At 39.6% G+C, this 27,604-nt stretch overlaps 4 long non-coding RNA genes and 1 pseudogene across 4 annotated transcripts; all 5 read right to left on the reverse strand.

Moving 5' to 3' along the window:
* Positions 1 to 3,016: 3,016 nt before the first annotated feature.
* Positions 3,017 to 5,749, reverse strand: LOC127353492 (uncharacterized). Its single transcript, XR_007881301.1, has 3 exons — positions 3,970 to 5,749; positions 3,734 to 3,823; positions 3,017 to 3,661 (listed from the first exon to the last, which is right to left on the reverse strand). It is a non-coding gene; the product is annotated as an uncharacterized LOC127353492 (long non-coding RNA).
* Positions 5,750 to 5,883: 134 nt separating this feature from the next.
* Positions 5,884 to 11,348, reverse strand: LOC127353498 (uncharacterized). Its single transcript, XR_007881308.1, has 4 exons — positions 11,230 to 11,348; positions 6,295 to 6,400; positions 6,027 to 6,097; positions 5,884 to 5,945 (listed from the first exon to the last, which is right to left on the reverse strand). It is a non-coding gene; the product is annotated as an uncharacterized LOC127353498 (long non-coding RNA).
* A 750-nt stretch (positions 11,349 to 12,098) lies between these two features.
* On the reverse strand, positions 12,099 to 13,317 carry LOC127353489 (uncharacterized). Its single transcript, XR_007881297.1, has 3 exons — positions 13,223 to 13,317; positions 12,766 to 12,837; positions 12,099 to 12,184 (listed from the first exon to the last, which is right to left on the reverse strand). It is a non-coding gene; the product is annotated as an uncharacterized LOC127353489 (long non-coding RNA).
* Positions 13,318 to 17,816: 4,499 nt separating this feature from the next.
* On the reverse strand, positions 17,817 to 20,631 carry LOC127353486 (uncharacterized). The gene is made up of 3 exons (XR_007881294.1): positions 20,571 to 20,631; positions 19,946 to 20,029; positions 17,817 to 19,765 (listed from the first exon to the last, which is right to left on the reverse strand). It is a non-coding gene; the product is annotated as an uncharacterized LOC127353486 (long non-coding RNA).
* A 4,179-nt stretch (positions 20,632 to 24,810) lies between these two features.
* Positions 24,811 to 27,604, reverse strand: part of LOC127352613 (protein NLRC5-like) — a 38,074-nt pseudogene continuing 35,280 nt past the window's right edge.

A 27,604-nucleotide genomic window follows, 5' to 3' on the forward strand; every position in this document is an offset into this window, starting at 1 on the left:
AACCTTTAAAACATGAGTCAAGCACACATCAACACAACACAATTAAAACAAAGTCTTAAACACACTCTGAAGTAAATCAATTATGCATAAACATATGGGTCACTTCAACTGAAGCAACAGTGAAAACAATTAGACTACTGGTGGTAGGATATGTTTGTTCTCCAACATGGGACAAGAAGAAGCAGGAAAAATGACTTAAAGCAGAAATAAGTGATATATTTTGTTAATATAAGTGTTAAATAATTCTGTAGTCCTACAGTCATCAGTGATTTAGAGTGTTTGGTCATTGACGTGGGTCTCCCAGTCCCTCTGCTCTGCAGTAAATGGAGAAGTGTAGGAGTTACACTACTATTTAATTAGAAAAGTAATTTATCACTGATGATTAATAATACACTCGTAAATGGGGCACCACCTCCGTTGTTTAGCTACTGGAGTAATCCGGAGGAAATTATTCCACAGATCTAATCAAATCAATTTCAAATCAATTTATTAAATTTCAAAATCTATATTCAATCTCACATTTCTGAAGTAGTGATTTCTTTTACACGATTCATCGATTTCCCCGCATCAAATCAAAACTGCACCGACAAGGACATACGGTTATATATGTTTATTAACTAAATTAATGAAGAGTAAATAGCATGAAATGATAATGTCAACAAATAACAAGTAACAGAATATGTGGACAGTAAATGAATTATTAATATTGGGTGATTCAGGAGCGATGGTGGATTTTGCGATACGGCAGTAGCTTTAAAATATTAAGGGAGTAACTTTTAAAACTACGAGGCCCTAATGGAAAACTCTTAAGCTTAAACTATGGGAATCAAAGCTCACAGACAGACACCTACTCTTGGGAAGTGTGTGGGACCCCGGCAATGTATGTGGGTTTCAGCCTACTTTTTGTAGAGATGGAGGGACTTCAGGATCTTTCTCCTCTGGCTGGTACTGCTCGGCTGCTGTTCAGAATCACAGGTCGAAGAATGTGTCGTCACCGATACCAATTAGCTCTTCAGTCCAAGGCCCAGTGCAGCTTGACGCTTTGAGTGTGTTGGAGGCAGATAGTCTGAAGAATAATGTCTTTGTCCGGCTAAAACGTTTATACGTCTCCTTGAGCGGTGAACCACTGTGATGTCCTTCTGGCTTATGATAAATGTCTTAAGAAAAGTTCCTCAGAGTGGTTGGTCTTCGGCTTTGTTTATGAACTAATCGGACTTCTTGTCTAAAATAACTGTAGGACGAAACGCTGGCCTGGCGAATCCTCTGTAGTCAGTGGATCCAAGAATTAAACTAAATTCACTTTCTGTGAATAAGGCGACAATACTTGACAATATATATAAACAAAAAAAAAAACGTATAAAAAGAATTAACTTTGTTCGTGTCTTGAGCCTTCAAAATAAAAGTACTAAAAAGTACTTCAGCACTGCAAACTATTACGTGAGGAAAATTCAACATGTGTCTCAAACGAAGTAAAGTACGGAAATTAAAAGTAGAACGAGAGTAAATAACGAATGTTTAAGAAGAGAGTTTTGGAAGTGTAAAAAGTAAGGGAGGGAAGAAGACCGGAGTCTATATCATATATATGTTTTAGTCTGGAGGTGTATCCGGAAAGGCTAATCGCGTCACTTCCTTTAGCGATATTTTGATATTCGTAACCTTATTAACTTACTTCTGTTGTGTTTTAAAGTTTCAAAATCATAATTCACCATTCACAGAACCCCCCATGACTTAATACATAGTTTACATGTTTTAACCCAACATAACCAAAATTACTTGATGTAAAAATAAAAGCAGAACTAGTTAAAATGTCACAAACATGCATATGAAGCAACACTAATGGATTGTACATATTTCATATAGTGCTAGCTTAATCCTTGTTATAACAATTAGGTGTCAGGCATTTACTATTTGGAATACTACACAATTATAAAACAAAGTCGGTTTTGAAAATACCTTACGCTATACCAGAATCTTACCAAAAGGTGGCACTGTGGCTCCATCAAACATTCAGACATTTTACACAATTTTGTGACTTAGTCCAATCTGAAGAAAGAAACATCAGACAAACATTACATTTGCGACCTTCTCATGCTGGATGGCAATCTATTAATTTTGATGAAGATGAAATTTTACCATAATACAGAACTAAATCTATATCCGTGCAACTGTTGTTACTGCTTCCTAGATTGGAATGTCAGCCTCACAAAAGGTGCACTTCTTTCGGATCTACCCCCTGGCATGATAAATGACTGAGACAGACAAGCAGACAGGCAAACAGACGAACAGACTGACCCAGACAGACAGGCAGATAGACAGACTGACAGGCAGACAGATGGATTGTGGTCTAAGCGTGAAGAAGATGCTGAGGCCCAGTGGTTGAGAACCCTCAGTTACTAAATCAAACTTAATAGTCGAATTCGAAAAATATATTCTCATTGGGTTGTTCATTAAAGTTTTTTTGATGCTTTGCTAATTTGAAAAAGCTAACTATGTGAATGCATTACGAAACAGATTAAAATAGGCATAGAGAAAATAGTTTAAACATTTGTCCCATCACTGATAACTAAATTACACCTATTTTCTAGCATCTGAACATTGATAGTTTAGGAAAAAAAATCATTTTAATACAAGGTACAGTTCTTCATGGTATGTACATGGTATTTTATCTAATTAAGTCAGTTGATATAATTGGCTAACTGAGTTGTAGGATTACAGTGTCCTGCAGAAAGATGAGAATGGTCACCATATTGCCTTTGGATGGTGTGGATAATTTCTTTTGACCACGCTTCAGTTATGCTGTCATGCTTAAGTAACTTGGTGTTTAGTGACTTCTGTGTATGTGTAGCAGCATTTAACAGATTGTTTATTATTTTCTTTTTTCTGCTGGGCTCTTTTTCCTTCTTTTGTTTTCTGCTGGGTTCTTTGCCCTTACCATCTGCATTTTCACTTTGTGCTGAAAAGAAGAAAGAAAAGATTTAAAAAAAAAAAAACAATTGTCACTGTAAGCATTTATTTGTTGTAGGTAGGTTTCTCAAATACTGTGAAGTAGAAGATGTTCCTTTTTGGGGTCAAGCAACTAATGGACCCTTTAAACCATGAATTTAGTTTTTGTAAGGTGAAATCCAGATTTGCAGCCTGGACTTGTAGTTCATGGTGACACATATGGATGCGTGCTATGTCCAGTGCTACTACAGCTTATACCAAAAGACATGGAGCTGACTTATGCGCTTAAATAAGATTCCAGTAGTGAGTGGAAAGTTGACCAGCTCATCCAGTTTCTGCAAAACGAGGTTGAGAGCAAAGAGAGCACTCCAGCTGAGCAAACCAGGTAACTAACAAAGAGACATTCCATCAAATAATAAATTCTGTAGTAGATCAGCCCACCACTCTGGTCCCCTCCCTTTGAAGTGACATGGATAGATATGAAGGGCCCATGTATGTCAAATCCAGTGGTCAGCCTACCAAAGCCTTCAACGCACCTTTCACACTGACACTCTGGCAATGTATTCTGAGTTAGTGTCAGATCAAACAACTGAACATTTTCTCTTAGCCTTAGAGAAATTTGTAGTTACACTGTTAAAAGTCTAACCATCTGGTGACAATAAATACATGCCTGGAGCTTCCTCAACAGGTTTCGTCATTCTTTTCATCTCTGCAGAATCTGTAATAAAGTTTAACATTAGTCATGTGATTTCATAAATAAAACAAATTCAAGAAAAATCACACTACTTACCAGTCTGTGGATATGAGAGATTTCCTTCATCGACCTCTCTCTCAGCATCGACCTCACTCTCTGCACTTGAATCGGTCAACTGTAGGTTATCTAAGAAAATAAATTATATTACCTTGATGAATAATGAGATTCAAGTGCTATAGATTGCCTACATTCAATGTGTGTTCCATTTTGCTAAAACACATTTGCTAGAAACAGTTCTAATTTTTAAATTAAACTACTTCAAATGGCATTACCTTCGATTTCATCTCCTCAAGTGTTTTGCCTTGAAGGCTTCTGAGGGACCCTTTCTCCATGGCAAGCAGTAGTTTGGAGATTTTGGCCAGCTGGGTAGTAGCCTCTGGAAGTCGCTAATACTCCCGATGAACGCGAATATCGTGGCCAAGGAAGTCAGCAACCTGGTCTAACTCATGATTCTTGAGGTTCGAGATCTGTGACAAAGTTGTGACATGTTTGCGTAATTGCGTCGACCTGAGGAGCTCAGGGTTTTCAGCCCCACATTCACTCGCATAGAGCCTCAAACAGTCCTGTCCTCTGAAGGGAGTCGGACAATGAGGTCTGGCAAACAGGAACAGGTTTTCTGCCAGAACACCAGTCTTTTCTTTTCTCTATTAGGTGTGTTATGGCCTTCACCATGTCTGGTGAAAGTAACACTGCAACTTTCCGGCCTTCTTTTACCCCTTAATTTAACACGACTTAAGTGTTGACAAAGGTGAAGTTCAAATTGTGTCAGTCCAAAAGCGACATCCTTGTGCAGGGCACTTGTGTCTCTCCAGAAAGCCATTCAGCGTCCTCTTTGAAATTTCTCCCCCTCTTCTCCCGTTAAAAAGTATTACATTTGCCATGGTGGCTTTAAAAAGTTCACTATATGATTTTGGTGAACCGTGGTCTTTCAAGTCCTTCAATGCTTGTTCTGTAGTCTTCTCCAGATGTCTATGAAGACGCTGAACATCTTCCGTAAAAGGAAGAGTGGAAGGCTTGTTAAAGTGGCGCTCATTCAGCGTAGTTAAAGCGGTGTGGGAGATGAGATCAGTCCACTTTGTAGCATAGAGGGTTTTGAAACTCTGGGTTGACTTTATCAGGTTACTGTCTTGTGCCATCACTGCTCTGCAATGTAAAATGTCACTGACTTTCTCCAGTGAGTGACCCAACTTTAATGCAAGGCTTGGAGTACGGTAGCAGTGCTTTTCGTCATTGTAACCAGACACTTTCTTGACAGCTTTGATCACCACATCAAAATTTGCAGGTCTCACAGCATCGTCAAGAGTATGTATTGAGAATTCCTTGCGAAGCATAAGCAGAAGTCTTCCACTTTCTCTGAGTGTCTGGCGAAAATAGTCATATTTGGTGGGATCCTGTCCAAAAATGACAGGGCCAGCTGAAGAATAGAGAAGTCACTTCACACAGTAGCAGTTATCTCATCATCTTTCATGACAGCTAACATCTTCCAAACACCTGGGGATATTTGCTGACTCATTTATAGAGGCCAAAGACATGACCTTTTTTCTTCCAATCTCTGAATTGGCTTCTACTGGTTCTGAAGAACATTTTCTAACATGTTGCCACAGATCTCTTCAGAGATATAATGCCTGGCAGTACATGCAGTGAATATAGTCTTTTGCATTGTATTTTGTCTTTGCTGTGCGTCTTAGTTTTAGCGATTCAACTCCTCTGCGTTATGGATGTGGTTTCCCTTGTTGTGTAGCTTTATAAGCATTTTCTCGCGCTGTTTGGACTTCTTGGGGAGACTTAAAACTTGAGCAACATCTGCATGTGTTTTCTCGTGACGTTTTAGGTGACGTGTAAACTTTGCAATTTTCCACAAATGTATTTTTGAGAGAGGATGATGTGTTTGAGACCTGTTCAGCCCCAGCATCAGCGCTATCATCAACAATTATGCCTTCAGCATCAGCATTTCCTACTTTGGCAGTAACTCCTGATACTTTAAGCTGACTTGCGCTGATTGCATCTTCAGATAATGATTCTGCAGCTTCAGAAACTGACTCTCTCTTCCTCTACAAAACTTTCTTGGTGGTGTCTTTTCTTTTTTGAAGCAGGCTTGCTGGTGGACACCTCAAAACTCTAATTCTAAATGTCTGCGACTGATTTTTTAAAGGCTGTGCAATGCCGTCCCATGAGCTGTTTGAATCAGCTGTGGAATCAGGCACATTTCTGATGATGCCACCTCACTTGAACTTTGTTCTTCACAGACCTGATAATGATTAAAAAATACATTTATATTTTGTGTACTTGGAAAGCATTTCACTGAGAATAATTCTACTAAAACACTTACCACTGGCAGAGGTTCAGTGATGTTCACCTTGTGCTTAACATAACACTTTTTGTGCCAGGACTCGTAGCAAACTAGACAGAAAATTAAGAATTAAAAAAGGAAGATAGTTAATAATATCATGGTAAGTACTTAAAAAGTAAGTGCAGCTGCAAATGGCTCATCTTGAACATATAGCAGAGTTACACATGGAACCGTTTTTAAAAAGTGTTCCTGGGGCATCATGTTCAAAAGATATGGATGGACCCCCCTTCCCTTCTCAAAAAATTACCTTTACACATCACACCAGACCATTTCAGAGGTGAAAGGGGTCCTCCACATGTGACACATTTTTCTAAACTTGACATTTCTTCAGGGACGAGATCATGATCACAGTCCTGTTGACCAAAAAACAGTGTAATCAAAAGATAAGAATTTGATCCTAACTTATCCCTGTTATGAAATTGTTTAGAAGTTAACTTAAAACTTTAAAATCTAGATTTATAACTTTTTGCAATGTATATTTCATTCCTGTGTAATCCTCACCATGTAAGGAGGTCTGTTAGTTTTGTACATTAGAAACAAACTCTCATTGAGTGTTCGTCCCTTCATTTTAGACTTCCAAAGAGATGCTGCGTCAGGCTGCTGACGTGGACGAATGCAGTTCCTTTGCAGTCATCATACCACAGGTAATTTTGCTCTCCAATGATGTAGAAGTATGAACTCATGAGAATGATTTTAAGTAGTATTGAAACACAGGTCCTGTGTAATCCTCACCATGTAGGGTACAGACATTAGGAGGTCTGTATACTTTGTATTTAGAAACAAACTGAGTGTTGGTCCCTTCATTTTAGACTTCCAAGGAGATGCAGCAGCATCTTTAGGAACCTCCAGGTACGTTTTTTTCATCCTAGGATTAAAATTGTTCCATATAAATAAAGAGATTAGTCTTTCTAGCTGTTTAAATGTTTTCATGGGGATCATCTGAAACACAGAAATCTAGGTAGGACTGTCATTTTAACTATATTAATGCGACCAGCTAATGAGGTCGGTAATGTTGACCAGATCTTGTTTTGTTTGTTATAATAATGACTTAAACTTGTGTTTCTCCAAATTCTCCATCTCATGGGTAACTTTAATTCCTAGATATGTAAACATATCGCGTTCTATATTGAACGGACATTTTGAATAATCTCTGTTTGTGCGGTCAATTGGAAAAAGCAGGCTCTTTGAGTAGTTCAATTTGTAGCCTGTTGTAGCCAAGTTTTCTAGCATCAATAAAAGTTTTGGTATTGATACTGTCGGGTTGGATATATACAAAAGCAGGTCATCCGCATATAGCGCCACTTTATGGACCACCGGAGATACTGGTAATACCCTATCCTGCTCTAAGGGCTATAGCGAGGGGTTCGACCGCTAGATCGAACAGATATGGGGAGAGGCCGCAGCCCTGTCTACAAGACCTGTAAAGGGGGAAATAGTCAGAAATATTGCTATTGGTCCGCACAGCTGCAGTGGGTGCATCATATATTATTTTGATCCAGGTCAAGAATGATGATCCAAAGCCAAATTTGCATTGATTTAATTGCCTGCATTACTTCGCCCGCTGTAATCTCTCCATCTATCTGTAAACTGTCCTCTGGGGTTATCGTTGGGATGGTCAGCCCCTCTAAGAATGTAGTAATATCTGACGGGTCGTCTGGTGGCTCCGACCTATAGAGGGTCATATAGAATTGTTTAAATTCATCATTTATTGTATTAGGGTTAGTGGTTTTCTCCCCCAGCTCTGTTCGGATTTCAGGAATAGTACTTACAGCTGCGGACTGTCGAATTTGGTGGGCGAAAAGCTTACCAGCCTTCTCCCCGTTTTCATAAAATTTTTGTTTTGATTTAAAAAATAAACTCTTCAGTCTGTTTAATAGAGAGGTTATCGAATTCAGTTTTTAACAGTAATTTTTCTCTGTAGAGCTTGGGCGTTGGAGCGTCAGCATATTTACAGTCCACCTCTGCTATGCTGCAAGATAGGTCGCTCAAGCGTTGTTTGCGTTTCCTTCTCTCATGTGCGGTATAAGATATTTTCTGGCCCCTGAGATAGGCCTTGAGAGCCTCCCACACAGTGGTTAGTGGCATATCAGGTGTGTGATTGAATTCCAGAAAACTATTTGAAAACTCAATTTGTTGGGAGATAGAGTCCCTAGATAACAATAGAGGGTCAAACCGCCACGTGCGGTGTGGTCTGATGCACTCTGGTAAACATATATCCAGCTGTACCAGGCCATGGTCAGAAATGACAATGCTATTATACTGGCTATCCTTGACCATCGGGAGAGTTCTGCTATCTACAAGGAAGAAGTCGATCCTAGAAAAAGAGTGGTGAACTGTGGACAGGGTTTCCCGCAGCACTTTGCAGCTAAGGCGCCCGCCTTAGCAACACAGGCCTGCCGTCTTAACTACGTCATCAAAAAAAACCAAAAAACAAAAGTAGGCAGAGTGATATGAGCAATATCAGCGATATCCGCCGTGTTACTCTATCGTGTTTTCTCCCTTTCATTCCAAACCGTGACCTATGCCAGTCTCCCTTCTCCGCAGAACGCATTAAAAAAAATAATGAAAAACGTGCCAGTGTAGAAAACATCACTTAGTTTTCATACGCGCAAACACCCTACTTCGCTTCGCTGGATTATGGATTCCCTTTATGTTCCAACTCAAAAAACTAATATAGCCTGACTTTTGTGTATCAGACATTGCGCTTTTTGGATAAATAAGAAAAATAAGAAAGCAAGAAAAAGTCCCTGTCTAACTATAAAACTAAAACTGAGCCTTAAATCCCTATGCTGATCTACTGAACCTGTCGAGATCACACACATCTCTTCTAGCATTGTGCTGCAGATAACCATCTAACCTATCCTCCTAACAGGCCCTAACCGGGAACCATGATATGTACAAATTGGATTGAACTTAGAATAACAATGATATACATGTAGCCAACAACAGAAACCAAGGTACCTCTGTATGACCAGCTCCTCTCCTTTAAATCATTCTCCAGGTACTTCATGTTAACAGACATCCCTCTGCTATATCTGTATGTCTAATAGAAATTAAAAGTCTCAAAATGTTATAAATACCCACTCAGATGTACTTAAGAAAAGAAAAAGCCACTCTATATAGCAGGCGTTGAGTTTCAAATATTCATAGTGGATTCAAGTGGCAAGATTCCCTGAGGGTCTCAAGTTTTAAATTTAGCAAAATATAAATAGCTATAAAATAAAAACAACTTAGAAGGATTATGTTATATTCATGTGGCGCTAATCCTAGTACCAACAGCTATTATGGTGTTTACATTTTTTTTACATTACACATTATAAGGGCACCATATTCAAATGGTATGCATATGTATACACACAACCACATAGGCTGCATGCGTACACAAAAAAAGGAATAAAATAGGAGAGAGAGGAATAGAGTCTATGTCTTGTGGCTTAAACACCAGGCATTAAGCATCCATAAAATATAAAGTGTCAATATTACCTGAGAGCCTCATTGTTATGGGCATTGTAAAAAAGGAAAGTGAATAAGCAAATAGGTGAAAAATAAAGCCTGGTGTTCAGTTCTTTCACATTGGACTCACCAGTTCGTTATCAACAACTAGTCTCCATTGTCCAGTTGGTTAAATCAACTTACAGTGTCCTTGGGCTTCTGGAAATATGCTCACTCTTGCCGTGCAGGGTCAGTGGTGCCGAGCAGGCCGCTGTACGGAAGACCTTATCTCGTTCCCGTAGGTAGCGGAATCTGATCACGATGACTCTGAGAGGGCCTCCCTCATTAGTATGTCGGGTGCCGCGATATGCTGCATCCAGGGTTGGGATGAAGTAAAGGCCCAACAGCTCCTGCTGTAGTTTAGCAATACTCGCAGTGGGCCGCTGTCCCTCACATGATTAAAAACCTTCTTTTATTCCGACCAGATGTGCACTAAGTCGGCGCTGCCCCCACTCGATTTCTTCCACTTTCTGGTGGAGTGAGGTGACTTCCGTTTTTAACATGGCGACCTCGTTTACAATAGTAGCGAGCGAACAGGAGCGAGTCTATCTTTGTGTTCAAGTCAGCTGTACTTGAGTCTATCGGTGCCAAAATCCTGCTTTCACTGCTTGCAATTGTGGCCATGACAGCAGATAGGTCTGTAGTCTCCTCGTCTGAACGTAACCCAGGTCCCATGTAGTTAAAAAATAAAGCTAGAGTGGTTAATACAATGAGACTGGGCCTGGGCTCGTTGTAGGAAAAATACAACTTTTTATTATGTTACTTTAAGAATGTGTACCCTTAATAATGTTTGCTATTTTAATAATGACCACCACAACTGTTCTTTAAATGCAATAATCCCTTCACAGGTATTTATTCACAAAATAAAATATGTTGAATGTATTTTTAGTACAAAATAAAATAATGAAATTGCACAGAATTACCCAAATGTACATAAAGAGATTTTCAAAATAAAGTTCAGTTTGTTTTTGGTGTCACACCTTTTCTTTAACTTAAAAAGAAAAACCCTTTTTGTTAGATACTCTTTAGTTAAATACCTTCAGTACCTTTTTAATACTTTTGTTACAAGCAAAACACTACCTCTCAAAAGAAAACCTTTTGTTTTATATCATTTAAAATAAATAATATTTAATCCTTCTCAGAATCTTTAAATTACCTTCAAAACAGTATTCTTTAATTTACACCAACTCAAAACTCAATATGTTACCTGTGGGCCCACACACATTCATATGAAACACACTTTAAATGAGATTTTAACCCGTTGCAGGCCTGTTTATTGAAGCTTGTGTGTGTGCCTGGGGCCTGAAAACTATAATGGCCGCTTCACTCAGAGCTGAGCACAAAATAAAAGCACGTGCATATGTATGTTAGTACTCAGCAGGACAGAACACGGCCGAACACGGCCGAACAGCAGGGCCATCGGTTGGAAACCTGTCTCTCTCTCCAACGTCCGTCTCCTTAAAGCATATTATCCGAATTGAGCCACAATATCAAACACTATCTCATGTCGAATTAACATTAGCTTGCTTTAGCTTCAGAAATATCACAATGCTACAGCTACGATATACAGGCACATTAGCACCGAATGCTACCGCTAGTTAGCACGTCGCTAACCGCGTTACACATCCAGTTTCTTTAAACTATAACAGTTAGATATAGCACAAAATACAGGCATACACATCATATTCACCTCTTGCAGGTCACACAGAAGTTTATATCAGGACCACGAGTAGTCGACCTCCACGATAAAACTCAAATGCTCCCCACACCACGATGCCTCCTCTCTTAGCTCTCTGGTCGATAGCGCCTGTTTTTCTCCTCATGCTGCTCACTACTCCCCACACTAACCTGCGCCACTAATCCCGCTCCTTACACAGAGACTTTACTGTGATTGGCTCGTGAATTTTAACACAACCAAAGGCAAAACAGGAATGAAATGATTGACATGTGATAGGTAACAGGTTAGATTACACATGTAAACACGGCTTCTTCCTCTCTTCTTTTCTCTCGGATCACAGATATTTTAACAGACTTAATGAACTTAAAGAACTTTTTATGAATTTGTCTCTTAACTGTAAATAGTCTTATTTATTAAACTTTACATATTATATTTATGCTTTTAACCGGCACACATTTTAACAATTTTTAAATATTATGAACTCTATTTATGAACTTTTTTAATACAGCATGTTATTATACTGTTAAAAAAATTTTATGCTCTGTAATTTATATGATTTTTATACAGGGCTACATGAAGATTCCTCATTTGCGGAAGTGGTTTCAGCTGGGTTCGAGGCTTTAGCAGCGGCCTCTTTCTTGTGGCGATTTACTCGAGGCATTTTGTCGTTTAGTCGTATAATATGTAAAGATGAAGCTTTCAGTATGATACACTGGTGTTATTCAGTTATCAGAGGCAACCATGGTCTGCCTGAAGTTGTTTTATAAAAGTATTTTTTTTAAAGAGTTCGCTCCGGTCAGGAGTTCTGCACAAACACGTCCTCACGTCACTGTTCGCTAGCGCCCCCAGATGTAGGTGCTTTTAATCCCCACCGATGACTCACCTCTGTCCTGTGCACCAGCATCCATTTGCCGTCTTCTCCCTGTTTGTGAAACTCCAGGTAGGGGTCTGACTTCCCGAAGAAGTCCTGCACAGAATGGAGACAGTTTGTTGTGAAGTCTTTTTGAAGGGGCTAGAATCCTGTTTTATCCTAATTTCTCCTCTCCTTAGCCAAACAGCAACACACAATACTACAAATGTTTATAGTAAATCAAATTGCAAGTCTTTATTTTGTTTAATTAACATTTGTATTAAAAGAGTTCCAGCAATTACTGCGCTTTGTGTGTACCCTGGTAGTTTAACCAGAGGGTGCGCAGCAGGCACACATCAGCATTAGTTCAAATCACAATTCAAGCCGTGCTGTTCCTGACCCACTGTCATTCTTCTCTTCAGCAGCAGCTACTCCATAGGTCCATGATTGAAAATGAACTCTTATAAATAAATACATATATTGCACGATTTTCATTTCCAACTATCTGTGCGCCTGACAGCCCATTAGTTAGCAGACAAAGGTGAAGGATGTGAAAACATCTACAGTAAATGTTGTCTGTGTGGGCTTTGCTTGTGCCTCCTAAAGCAGTATGCACTCTGAGTGTGTGTGCGTGCTTGCATTTGCATCCAGAGAGTGTGTGTGTGTGTGTGTGTGTGTGTGTGTGTGTGTGTGCCTACCTTCTTATCCAGTTTACGCCCACTCAGGGTCAAAGTGATGATTCTGTTGTCAGACAGCTCCTGAGCTGTTATCTAAAATAATATTACAGCACAACATTAGCTGCAACAAAAATACAGGTATTAACATTCAACATCAGCAGGAGGAGCAGCAACAATAGCAGTCATCACAGCAACAGCAGCCGCCTCTGTAAGATCTCCGTCATCACTGTCATCATCATCATCAACAACAGCAACAACAGCAAACATGCCATTATAGTAAACAACAGCGACTGCGTCCACTTGGACAGCTACAGCAACCTCTGATGATACGGTACAGTGTGTGTGTGTGTGTGTGTGTGTGTGTGTGTGTGTGTGTGTGTGTGTGTGTGTGTGTGTGTCAACATGAGAGGCAGGAAGAAAGAGAGGTTGTATACAGAGAGAGAGAGAGAGAGAGAACCTTTTAAAGACAGTGTCTTACCGTAATGGATCCTTTGCCTGCTGGCTTCCCATTGGCTAAGATCAACGGTCTGTGAAGTTTCTTATTGGACACAATCTAGCGGACAATTTAAGAGAGACACACAGGAATCACTTCAGAACGACAAAACACAAAAGAAAGATAGGTTTGAACCCATCATTCTAGTTTAATTTAGTAGTTATCCAGTTCCCACGCTAACTTCTTCTCTTCCACTGTTGACCTTCCATGTTAAACGAGCAACAAGGAAGTGCTTCGACTCTGTTGCGTCTTTTAACTTTCTGACTACACCAGAGGTGGGAATGTGTCATGTTGTGCAGCTTGACATCTGTTGCTTCTGATCACCTTACGCCTACATTTTACCAAATAGCTGAATAATGTAACATACAGCATGAAGGACTGACAGAGCTGGAAGAAAATGTTATTCTACAGCAGTCTGACAAACATTGACTGCTACTTACATAGTGGTGCTAATTAGATCAGTTCTCCCACACAGCTCTGCCATCAGCTAGACATCTTACTGTTACAATAGTCATGACTGGTCAGAATGTGTTGGTATTTGTTGTTTTACAACAATATGATATTATCACAGAACTGAGTGTGCTAATTCATCCAGAACACAGTCACATTGGAGACTCAGTACAGAAATTAATACAGAACCAACTTTGGACTGAAGTGGAGAAATCATTCCTTACTAGTGATGCGCGGGCCGACCCGTTGGGTTGGGTCAGGTCCAGAAATGTTCACTTTATTGGTGGGGCGGGTCATTAAGGATTAAATATGTCCAATACAGCCTACTTTTTAACAACACTGTTAACTAAGCGCCTATATATATATATTTATTTTTATTAAGATTTGAAGTTGTTTTTGCCGGTTTCCAGTGCCACTCGAAGGGCTGTTTTCAAGCACATTTGTCAGACCAAATAAAAGCCTTATTCAATGACATATCTAACGTGTATTTAATAGCAGCGGGGCGGGATGGGGCGCGTTGTGAAAATAGATGCGGTTGTGCGGGCGGGATGGAGCGGGTCAAATTATTAAAAAGTGGTAGTCCACCTGAAACTTCACTCCAAACACCGGGTTCTAGTTGTTCACAGCTGTTTCAGTGCGCCCCAGCTAAATGAGAAGAAACAAGGAGAGATTAAGAGTCTTAAAACACATTTGATTCAAGTGGACTGTGGCTGTGCCTGTAGATGCAGTGGAACAGTGAGGGTTTACTGAAAAGGCACAAAAGATGACAGTTTTAACTTTTAACATCAAACTGCACAGAAGAGAATTGGGCATTTAACTAATTCTAGAAAGTCTTATTCTGGTTGTGATTCTTACTGTTTTTTTTTCCTTGTGCGTTGTATTTTTTATTATTTCCCTACTCCTACTGTTTTTTTATACTGTTTTTTATACTGTTCTTTTCTCTATCCACTTTGCTGCTGAAACATTGAAATTTCCCCATTGTGGGACAAATAAAGGAATATCTAATCGAATCGAATCTACTCACATTCAAGATATTGTTTACATGAGACAGAGTAACCTAGTTATATCATCCCATTATTCTAACATTCAAATTAACATAACAACCTTAAACAATGTGCACATTATGCAGGTTTCTGATTGCGTCAGTGCAGGCTTGTCTCTCAACTCCTCCACATCCAGCTTTCTCTGTCATTTCTGTACCAACTCAATTGAGCATGAGCCCAGTCTAGTCTCTGGCTGCATGGATTGCATTTATCACTCTGCTGGATTTGGTTTGTCAATGCAAAAGTTAGTCAGAAACACCATCCAGTGTAGCATCACAACTGTTTAAAAAAAAGCCATCACAAGAGCCATGTCGCTATAAATGTGTGGGCCTTTGGCATCTTTCTTCCAGAACTAATTGCCAACTTTGCCTGTCTACCACTGGTGCTGGGCAGGTTATGTTCACTGGGTTTCAGAGCTTTTTAGCGCAGTCAGGGTTTGGTGAGAGTACACTATTGAGAGACTGACCCAAATGGTAAATGTACCGTAAAATCAAAACAAAGTTTTAAAAGGGGCCAAGAGGCTCAGTAAAGCTGCAGAGTTGTCTCACTTTGATTACAGCACTATGAGTGACCCCTCACGTCCATTGGATTCACGCTTGATTATTATAGATTGTTAACATTTGAACACTTTAACTTCATTTTCCTCATTCTCAACTACTTTTTGCAAGTCAATCCAGCTTTGAGGTTTACAAGTGATGAGTTCTCATCTCCCCAAAAAATAGCTGGGACATCACACAGACAGATCAGAAAGCGTGGGTGTCTGTAAGAGCACTGTGAGAGTCATGTTATTTGCTCTGGGTCCTTGAAACCAGGTTGTTGGATGACTAATACTCACTGGCCATGCTACTCTCCAGTGTGACTCACACAGAACACACTGCATAGTGTGTTTATCCACCATTAGACTAGGTCACTATATGCCACTTTTGAATTTGAGTGAATATTAAAGGCATTTTTGAATGGTCATTGGACTGATACACCGGAGATGGTGGCCATTAAATGTCAACACCCTGACACTGAATTACACCTGTCCTTCTGCTCATTACCAGGCACTTAACAAAGCAGTTGACTGATTGGTCCACCATGTTGGTCCTGCCAAAAATACCTCAAAAACTACAGATCGATCACCATAGCATTTTGTACTGACATTTGTAGTCACAAGAGGATGTCACTTGACGTTTTTACTTTGTCCCAAAATTTGATTTAGGACCAAATACCTGCAACACTAATGACATTCCCATCATTCTCAGCTGTGCTTTGTGTTAAGTGCTAATCACCAAATGTTAGTACGCTAACATATTAAACATGGTATACCTATTAATCTAAGAGGGTTAATTAGGTATAACATATGCTAATGACAATGCTAATATGCTGATGCTTAACACCAGCATATTAGTATGACTGAGAGCATGTTAGCATGCTGACATTGGCATTAGCTAGCTGAAAGCACCACTGTGCTTAAGTACAGCCTCTGACAGTACAGACTGTGTAATGTAAAGTGTCACTGAGTATCTGAAAATCACTCAACTACAAATAAAATATTTTATAACAAAAATGTATTAATATTGTTTTAGATTATTTATTTACGGAGAGGGGGGATTTTTTTTCATCATCTAAATATCTGCATTAATTTGTACATTTGTCAAACACCTGTTAGGCTCATTTTAATTAGCCCAATTCTGTACTTTAGTTTATGACCAAATGCCTGCAACACTAATGCCATTCTCACATTTTACATGCTAAACATCAGCATATTAGCAGTACAGCCTCACACTGCCGCTTTACAAGCTCTAAGGCTTTTTTCTCCCTTACTTTTATTGAAGGCACTTAGGTTTAGCAACATAATATATATATATATAGTGAAACTTCATGTTTCATGTTGGTGGAGGTGAAACTGCGTTATACTGTCTATTAAATTTGTAAAATCCTAGCCTAAATTTAACTAGTAACTATGACTGTCACATAAATATAGTCGAGTAAAAAGTACATTTTATCTCCCTCTGACATGTCGTGATGTGGAAGTAGAAAGTAGCATAAAATGGAAACACTCAAGCAGAGTAAAATTGTACAGTACTTGAGTAGATGTACTTAGTTACATTCCAGCCCTGCCCAGCACCCACAACAAACACTCAACAACACAATCAACTTAGTGGCAGTGTGTGGTGTTAATTAACTATTGTTAAAGGACACTGATAAGGACAACAGTGTTCATAGAGCCTGAGATTCATTCACAAGACATCATTATGTCTCATTAATGTGCAACTGTGGATCCTTAATAAAGGAAAGGAGCCGAAAGAGCACCATGTTTGCACCACAAATTTTTAACCACAAGAGAGTGCTAGACGAACATAAATGAACGTGAGTCCTGCGACTGTGTTTTCAGGCCCAGCTGTCATTTCAGCTGTTCTTCATGGCAGTTGTCAGAATGAAGGGGGGGGTATAAAACATGCTTTGTGCAAGGTGTTAAAGAGTACAACAGGATATAGAGGTTATTATGATATCTCATTGTAACTCAATAGCAAAATATGTAACCAACTCTTAATCGACTCTTAGTTATGTAAACATGGTGGTGTGCAAAACAAACATTGCTACATGTGTAAAATACTGTACCTTAAATGGCTTCTGAAAAATTATAAATTATAAAAATACTGTTCAATATACTATCAGAGGCAAACAAATGCCTGTTTTATTTTATCAGGAAATGTGCATATCTACACTGTTGTTGAAAGGAAGAAAGAAAGTAAGTAAGAAAAAGTGAACTGAAGTGCAAATAAAGGTCAAAACTCAAGATAGTCTTTCATTATTTTATTTATTTTTATTGTCAATAGACATGTCAGTGCATTTCAGAATGAATGAATGTTAATGATAAAAGCAGTTTGTCATGTGAGAACTGACACTTCAACCTGGATACAAACATTAAAAAGACCCAAAAGACATGAAGAAGAAAAATAAAGTTGGCTAAGTAAAAAGTAAAAAGGTACGTTTTCCTTTTTGTCTTTTTTAAACATTTGGCCGTAATTCTTCTATAATATAATAATATATCATTATAATATTATAAAAACATTACGGCCAAGTGTTTAAAAAAGACAAAAAGGAAAGCGTACCTTTTTACTGTCCTCTCCAGAACTTAGCAAACTTTCTTCTTCTTCATGTCTTTCGGGTCTGGTCCCACAGGACTGGTCCATCCCTCAGGTAGGGTCCCCCTAGTGGCCTGGCGCACTTCCGTTTTGTAAAGTGAATCTGCAGCGTTTATATCTTGCAGTTGTTTTGGGGTTTTGTGTGTTTTTGGTATTTGCAGCATTTTTCTTTGGCATTTGTTTTGTGGGTTTGTACGTTTTTGCTTCTGCTTCGTTTCTGTGATTGCAGCATTTTTCTGTCGCTGCGTTTTTCTGTTGCACTTGTTTTTATGTGTTTTTGTGTTTTTGGTTTTGCATCATTCCCGTGTTTGCAGCGTTTTGCCGTTTGCGGCGCATTTGCCCTTGTCGGCCACCATAGTTAACAGCAGAAATAAATATGCATATTGGAAAAAGACCACAACCTAAACTGGGGGGGCTGCTCCCTCTGAACTCTTCCTTCACTGTGAGTTCATGATTTATTGTGTTTTCACATATGTGGCCTCTACTAAAGACAGTGCTACAGTCTACAGTGTAAAGTGACAGAGTATCCAAGTCTGCATACACACAGCAACTCATCTTCAGGAAACCTTGTTGGAAACCAAGGAATCCTTCACAACATGGCCTCTAGGTCACGGCGCTGAAGGGTGGCGGACTGAGTGGAGACAGCAGTGACGCGACTGAACAGGTGCAGCTGATCCTGAAGAATGTGCTCTGTGGGTTGTCCCTCTATATCATTATCAGATATCAATGTTCGTGTTACTGAACAGTATGTACAGTTTGGAACGACCTACCTACAGCTGCCAACAGAAACACACATAGAAAATAGAAAAATAAAGAAGTGTGTCTCAGACAACCTCAAATTAGTGTTTTGTTTCTTCAGTGGTTATTCTGCCAAATCTATTTCTGGTGCATACATGGGAACTTTATGTATGTTATGTTAATTTCTGAATCATAAATTTATTCTATTGATTAAGAATGCTGTAAAATCATTCTTGATGCTTATTTTGATCATTTTAGAATATTCCCACAGCAACTCCAACTTTATCTCAGTTTGAATTCACCATATAGGAACACGGCTGTACTGCAGTTACTGAGCAGCGACTTTATGACATTTTTGTCATATAATTAGATTAGTATAAAGGCAGCCATATAAGGATGGCCGTCTGTGTGTCCTGTCAGCCAGCTGTCTGTCACAGTTGGTGACACATTAGTTAAGATTAGGGTGTTAATACACCTACGTCAGGATCGCCATACCAATCATAGACCATGGAAAAAGAGACACTGTGTCACCGTGAAGAGTGCAGCAACACTGGTGCACTTAACTCAATACGCCAGTTCACCATCGCGACACTAGAGGTCAGTCAGTGCATAGTCATTCATTTATATAAGCATAAAAACAGATGTTTGCTTTCCCAAATATAATACCTTAACATTCATATGTACTTAAATACTCAAGTACTCAATCACTTCCTCAAGCAGCTCTTGAGATTAAAAAAATCTAAATACTTTAGGGGAATACAAAAAGGGATGAGAACTCTATACTAACTTCTATATATTCAAACAATGTACATCTAAAGGAGTCCTCCCACATAGTGGACCAAATAGTGGACCACATAGTGGCGTTCTAACCCTTCATACTAGACACCAGCTGCTGCAGTCATTGGATACACAACTGATAGCAAAACATTGTATATGGACCTCTTTTGCTGTCATGCTTTTCTGATGGGCTTACTGCAGGGAAAACACATTTTAACTCCACTGAAGCAGTCACTCATCTCTGCAGATTCCCATGAACTGATATATTGCTTCACACTGCCACCGTCCAACAATGCAGATCACATTAGGTAGGAGAGAAATTCAGCCTCCTGTCTCTCAGACTGAGCCTGTGGGCTTCACTAGGTGGGACTTTGTTCCTCCACAGCCTGAAATCACAGTGGAGGCAAATGTAATATTCTCAATGTTTAAACACATTTTAAAAATCCAAATTAACAAGACATGATGAACTAGCAAAGTGACAGTATTCAGTGTGTTATCAGAAGACAGTATAGGTGAGAAACTAAATCTACAGGTGCCTGAAGGAGCCAAACATGTTGTAACTTTACCTGATGAGCTGCAGAGCAGGACACGACTTTAAGGCTCTAACCAGGGCCTCAGCTCCAACCCCACTCACACTGTTTGATTCCAGACTGGGAGAAAAAACATATTCAGACTTAAAATGCACACTGTAAAAACCGGTAGAAGTAAAAATGCTACTTAAAGGTCCAGTGTGTAACACATGTTTTCATTAGAGTATAATCACCTGAAAATAAGAATAGGTGTGTTTTCATTAGCTTAGAATGACTCTATCTACAGAGTAGTCCAGAATGGACAAACTAAGGCTCTGGACAGGGTCTTTCATGTTTTCTGTGACCACCACAGTTTCTCCTACACACCTGGAAGGCTGAGCGGTATTCAAATGCTTACAATGTGCAACTTCACTACTAGATGCCATTAAATCCTACACACTGGTCCTCTAAGTGAAAGTATCTGACTATAATCAGGAAAATGTGCTGAAAATATTATTTAATATTAGTCAGAACTTAAATGTATTTCATTACTTTCCACCACTGCCTAAATGAATAAAGATTATTGTACATTGTATTATTATTGTACTAAAGATTATCTAACCGCAAGTTTGACAAATGTAAAAAATGTCAGTAAGAGATTTTTAATGTGTTTGTGACTTACTCCAACACAGAGATGCGTGTCAGTGATGGTAGAACAAGAGCCATTCTTGCAGCAGTGAGATTACCCAGACTGTTAGTGGCCATACTGGAGGACCACACAAACAAATGTTTTAATTCTCTACTGATGCAGGAGAAAATACTTTCTTCTCTTTAACCACAGTACACACGAGAAAAATAATACAATAACAAATAAGACAAAATTTTAAGATTATATGGAACACTAGCAGTGTGCAGTTGAATCTGGTGCTATATTGCTTTTGGCCACAAGATGGCACTTGTGGCCAAGAGTAAAAAGCTGCAGTCGTCTATAACATTTATTACAGAAGACTGCAAGACCACCACCAACAAAAAAAACATTTTGCAATTGTCAATATTTTATACCACATTTGGTATCATTTGTAAGGGGTATATTTCAAATGAATATTAATGATGTCAAACTGTCTGCCACTGTTAGAACCTTGTGCACAGAGGCCATAGTGGAAAACCCTGTAGGTTAACAAGACAACCAGGAGACAGGGTTTGTTTTCTGATGTCAGAATGAACCAGTCAGTCTCTCACACCCGATTTAGAACTGGTAATAAAATTATGTGTACCGGACACATTGTCCAGATAATGGATAAGGTGATGGCAGTTAATACAAGGTGTAAATACGTTGGGATCGAAACGTGATCATCCTGATCCCATCCGGCTCGCACTGTATGCAGATCTTAGGTTGGTGTGAAATCTGTACAACGTGCTGGCATCTGTACACAACATAACTGACAGGGTCTATTTGTTTTTAGCGTGAGCAAGCAGGAAGACTGACAGAGACACACAATTACAAATTATATGTCTATTCTGTGTCATGAAAAAGCCAAAAGATATTTTATTCAAACCAAGTGCAGGAAAAATGAAAGCAATACGAGTGGGAAAAACGAATGATATACAATAAGAAATAACTGTGTGCAACTGTGTGTGTTTCACTGATCTGTGCTGATCTGCTGTTAACCATGGATATAATTTATCTAGAAACAGAGTAGCCAACATGCCAGATTGCAACACACTTGGAGTAATTGACACAATTCTTTTTATATAAATAAAGGAATAACTCATTATATCTGCTGAATTTAGAAAAGAGGAAAAATAATTAAGAATTTGCTCCAGACAGTTTCCTCTGATTCACAGTTTTTTTAAGGGAGCATGGGGCTGATCTGCCACCAATCTACAGTGCATACGGAAAGTATTCACAGCGCTTCACTTTTTCCACATTTCATCATGTTACAGCCTTATTCCAAAATGGATTAAATTCATTTTTTTCCTCAAAGGTCTACACACAATACCCCATAATGACAACATGAAAAAAGGTATTTTAAAATGTTTGCAAAAATATAATAGGTACATAAGTATTCACAGCCTTTGCCCAATACTTTGTTGTGGCACCTTTGGCAGTAATTACAGCCTCAAGTCTTTTGGAATATGAAGCCACAAGCTTGGCACACCTATCTATGGCTAGTTTCGCCCAGTCCTCTTTACAGAACCTCTCAAGCTCCATCAGGTTGGATGGGGAGCGTCGGTGCACAGCCATTTTCAGATCCCTCCAGAGATGTTCAATGGGATTCAAGTCTGGGCTCTGGCTGGGCCACTCTTGGACATTCACAGAGTTGTCCTGAAGCCACTCCTTCGATATCTTGGCTGTGTGCTTAGGGTCGTTGTCCTGTTGAAAGATGAACCGTCGCCCCAGTCTGAGGTCAAGAGTGCTCTGGAGCAGGTTTTCTTCCAGGATGTCTCTGTACATTGCTGCATTCATCTTTCCCTCAATCATGACTAGTCTCCCAGTTTCTGCCACTGAAAAACATCCCCACAGCATGATGCTGCCACCACCATGCTTCACTGTAGGGATGGTATTGGCAAGGTGATGAGCGGTGCCTGGTGTCCTCCAAATATAACGCTTGGCATTCACACCAAAGAGTTCGATCTTTGTCTCATCAGACCAAAGGCAAACCATGGCAAACTCCAGGCGGGTTGCCATGTGCCTCTTACTAAGGACTGGCTTCTGTCTGGCTACTCTACCATACAGGCCTGATTGGTGGAGTCCTGCAGCGATGGTTGTCCTTCTGGAAGGTTCTCCTCTCTCCACAGAGAAACCCTGGAACTAACGCCCTTCTTCCCCGATCACACGGTTTAGAGAGATTCACTGGTACTGCCTCGTCTCAAACAGGTGACAAGTTGAGACAGTTTTGAATTTGAGCGCCTTTAACACTTTCTAACCGCAAATGTGAAGAAATTGTGAGCAAGAAAAGAAACCGGCTCAACCCAAAAACTGTTGAATAAATGATGTACCATAATAAAAACCTTTGAGTGTTCCCCATCCCCCCCGCCATAGTTACACAAGCACACCCAACCTATGCCATATTTCCAAGCATTCTCTCCTCAATAACACAATACACACATTCATCATCTTTATTTGTAAATAGAACATGATATAGATAAAAATTTTCAAAGCAAGGATACTTTAAATCCAAGGGTAATCAAAGCAAAGACGCTTCAGAACAAAAGGTGTTTTCTACAGTCTCTCCAACACTGGAGAGAGAGCGAGAGCGAGAGCGAGAGCGAGTATATAATTAAAAGCCTCCTGTCCACCAACCAGCCTGCCTAATTTGACTGCAGGTCACTGTAACTGAAGCTTTGAGTAATGAACCCATTTTTGAAACAATTGGCTAATCTGTACCCTTCCCCAGATATGTGCCTCAAGACAATCCTGTCTCAGACAATTCCTTCAACTTCATGCTTGTTTTGTGGTCTGACATGCACTGTTAACTGTGGGACCTTATATAGACAGGTGTGTGCCTTTCCAAATCATGTCCAATCAACTGAATTTACCACAGGTGGACTCCAATTAAGCTGCAGAAACATCTCAATATGATCAGTGGAAACAGAATGCACCTGAGCTCAATTTTGAGCTTGATCGCAAAGGCTGTGAATACTTATGTACAAGTGATTTCTTCGTTTTTTATTTTTAATAAATTAGTAAAAATCTCAAACAAACTTTTTTTAAGTTGTCATTATGGGGTATTATGTATACAATTTCGAGAAAAAGCGCTGAATACTTTCTGTATGCACTGTAATTGCTCATGTGAAAGTTTTGCTCTGGGGGACAGCGAGCCAATCTCAATGAGGATAACGAGAATGCATCAAAAAATACCAGGTGTAACCCGAAGGCAAGATCACCGGATACAGATTGCAGTTTAATACCAGGTGTAAATGAGGTGTCAGATTTTGAGAGAACGTTTGAAGGTGATCAGGGGAAACACTGAGCTGATAAAAATGTCACCACCATCTCCTCTAACTTATAATTGTACGTTTTGCACTTCTATCTTTTGTTTCTGATGTTATGATAGTGCATGGCAACTCCCACCTTGGATTCATCATTCCATAGATTTGATATCCTCTACCAATTATCCAATTGACAATTGCACCTATACTCAAGGCTGATTATTTATGCATTACAAATCGGTGAGCTCCAGTCCCCTTTTTTCTTCCTTTGTACATAATATAGCTTCTTTAGCCATGCGTACAAGTAGAGCAAATGTGAATGAATATGTGACAGAATTTTACATGTCACCTCTTACAAGGTGTTCCATTGATTTTCCAAAACAGCCTCTAAAGGAATGAGCTACATATAAGGAATGTCATCATGTCCTTACTGGAGCTCTTCTAGGTGACTACAGCTGTTCAAAGCCTCCAGTAGCTTGTCTGATTCATCGCTTATAAGGTTCTCAGAGAGACTGGAAGACACACACAAACACAGACATTAAATGTAAAAGATGTTTCTGTTTTGTCTCAGGCAGCATCCATTGCTGTCTGCCACAGTGTCTTCTGATACTACCACTGGGTGGTGCTAAAGTCAGGATTGTTCAGAAATTCTCTACATAGTGACTTTATTAGGAGCCAGGAAGCAATTTACAGCCACAGGACACTGTACAAGATATGTAATACAGCATGTAATAAATAATTACAACCACAGTTTTAGCTAATGAAGCCCATCAGGCTTTGTGGCTGTCAGTCCCTCACTTGGAAAGTAAGAACCAGCTGCCAAATGGAAACAGCTGATCACATAAAGAAGGTGATGACAGTCCAACAAAATGGTCAGCATGTTTTGAGTGAATGTCACTTTGCACCCTATCAAAGGGTTCATCTACCCTTTTGTTGCCAACAGGGCCTTCCTTCCTACCTGACCTTCCTGAGCTCCGTTCAGACAGGAAGGACTCTGGTCAGCTGCTCTATTCCTCTATCAGCCATCCTCCAGCCCGAAATGACACGAGGAGCAACAGATGATCCAGCATCACCGATGGCAATGTTTCTTTTATGACGGACTAAAATAAGGTTTATAACATTTGTTTTATGTGCAGCCATGTGTACTTTATACAGTGGAGAAGAACTCACTCTCTCTTCCATTCGTGTGAGTCCCTCCATGGTAGTGAGGAGATCTAATAAACCATTTGCTCCTGATTGCCCCGGTGCTGTGGAAATCTTGTTTAGCCTGGCAAAAGCAAACACACACACAAAAAACAAATGGTCAAAAGTACGGTTCAACCAAGAAATCAGACCCCCTGTGAAACTGTAATATTGGTTCCAATGTATTAAGTTAAATCCATATAAATATAATATGATGATTGATGTATTTACAAACTGTATAAACAGCATTGGACAAACAAATTGTCAAATGTTCTGTTCAACCAAGTCATACTGGTTCCAATCAGTGGCAGACTGGCCATCAGGAGCACCGGGACATTTCCCGGTGGGCTGGCCACCGAAATGGCCATGAAAAATGGAGCGAGATCGACAGCCCAAGAGGAAAGGTGGAGCAGAGAGGGAGAGGCTTAAAAAGCTAAAAGCACTGGCCACAAATGCAGCTAAGTGCTGTAAAATAACTGACATGTTTGTCAGTAAGGGAGCAGGTAAGACATTAAACACTAGTGGTGACAACAGACGCACAATCATAGCCTATCCAGCACGACTAGCTTAATGAGGAGGTTAGTTCCACTTTGTGGAAGCTGATGGGGCTAAAACTGACTTAATAAAACAAATGTTACATTAAAAATAGGATTGGTCTCAAGTTTAGGTGGATGATGGTGCAACCTATTTTATTTAATCTACTACTAGACTGTAAAATGTGCAGCCTGCACTTTAAAAGTGTAGTAGCAAATTAAATAGAAATTATGTTCACCTGCATAATGCAAGTGAACATAATTTCAGTTTATGTGATTTGAGTACAGGTTATTGCAGCACAACAGAAACATTTATTTTGTAGGGGAAAGAAACCGAAACTTTATTATTTTACACTCTTACATCAGTATCACCAACCTAACTCACTCTTGGTGTTTTGCTTTAATCGGGTGGTGGTGGCCTGGGATGGCATCAAATTCCCGGTCTGAATTATTGTCCCAGTCCGCCCCTGTTTCCAATGTATTAAGTGAGGGGATAAATCCATGTAAATATGATATTATGTATTTACAAACTGTATAAACAGCATTGGCATTTGCCATCAAAGTTCTGACCTTCCAACTCATCAGTGAGCAACACTTTACAGGTTATCACTATGAGAGAAATGGGAGTGGGGGGGGGAATTATGATAAGCTTCATGTGGAGCTGATGACATGTTGGAATGACGAGCTGCAGCAACGGTGGCTGTAACTCGAGCAGCGAAGCAGCCTTTTGGCAGTGACAGTGTCAGCAAATGCATGCTATCATAAATAGACCAGATTATTAGAGTGGTGCTGGATATGTGTGTGAGTAAAGACTGTCATTATGACTGACGCAGTAAATGTAAAGACGTCCACCAGAAATAGCTTTGCAAACTTAGCTCCACGTTGTGCAGCAAATAAATCCTTAGGGGCCACATAATGAATAGCTATTAACAGGCCATATTATACTTATCACTTGGAAAGGTCAGATTCTGAATACATTTTGATACAAAGGATCTTCCCAAGAGTGAAACCTTATGTCAAAAACTCTCATATGGGATTGGGTACATCCAGTTCTAATGGGACTGCTACAGTAAACCAGATTCTGTTTCTTACTTGAGACTGCGAATAGAGATGATATTCTTTAGTGCTTGTGCTAGACACATCATGCTCTTCTCATTCAGAGTCCAGACTTGGGGTGTTCACAGAATCACAGACACACACACACAAAGACACATTTAGAACTTCAAGACACTTTTGCAGACTTCAATCATATACATATATACATTATAATTTATATATTACCAAAGGCCCTCCAGACTGACACATTCTCCCAGTGCTTTGATGAGCTGCAGCCCTCCAGCCGCTGACCAGGCACAGTGAGACAGGCTATAAAAGACAAATCAAATGATACCATTGTCTAGGTTTCATATGCTCTATGAGATGGTTGAAACACTCTCTGCAAACCACATTATGTCCATAACTTCCTGTGACATTATCACACCTACTTATAATACTATTATGCTGAATGTGAAATGCTTACTTGAGTAACCGTAGACGGGGCAACATTGTGGTCATAATCTGAGCTGCTGTGTCATCAATCACATGACCTGACAGACTGGTAGAGTAAAAAAGGAAGATTTCACTTCATGAAATTCATTTCAGTTTATGAATGTTGTGCTGGCTGTGCAATCAAATTAAAACAATGTGGGGTAGAGTTATCATGCGCGTCAAGGTAGAAAAAAAGAGCCTTGAAATACCGGAATTATTTGCAAGATAACTGGAGAAATGACAATAAGTCTATAGCGTCAATATAAGTGTTTGATGCTTGGCCCATAACTAAAGCGAAAGCTTGATTGTGAATGCTCCCAGGCCACCTGAAAGGCCTATAATGCACTAGACAATTATAACCAGATAGAATAAACTATTAATGAAGACAGTGAGAGGAAACAAAACGAGAATGCTCCAGACAAGTAATGAAATGTGTATGTGTTGCTCACTTTAGGCACTGAATGGCTGTAGCCTGCAGCAAGGCCTCTGAGAGCTTCTGAACCACAGTCAAACACGGCTCTTTGGAACCAATACTGCAAAA

This window comes from Dicentrarchus labrax, unplaced genomic scaffold (genome assembly GCF_905237075.1).
Source record: "Dicentrarchus labrax unplaced genomic scaffold, dlabrax2021, whole genome shotgun sequence".
In the NCBI taxonomy this organism is placed as follows: Eukaryota; Metazoa; Chordata; class Actinopteri; family Moronidae; genus Dicentrarchus; species Dicentrarchus labrax.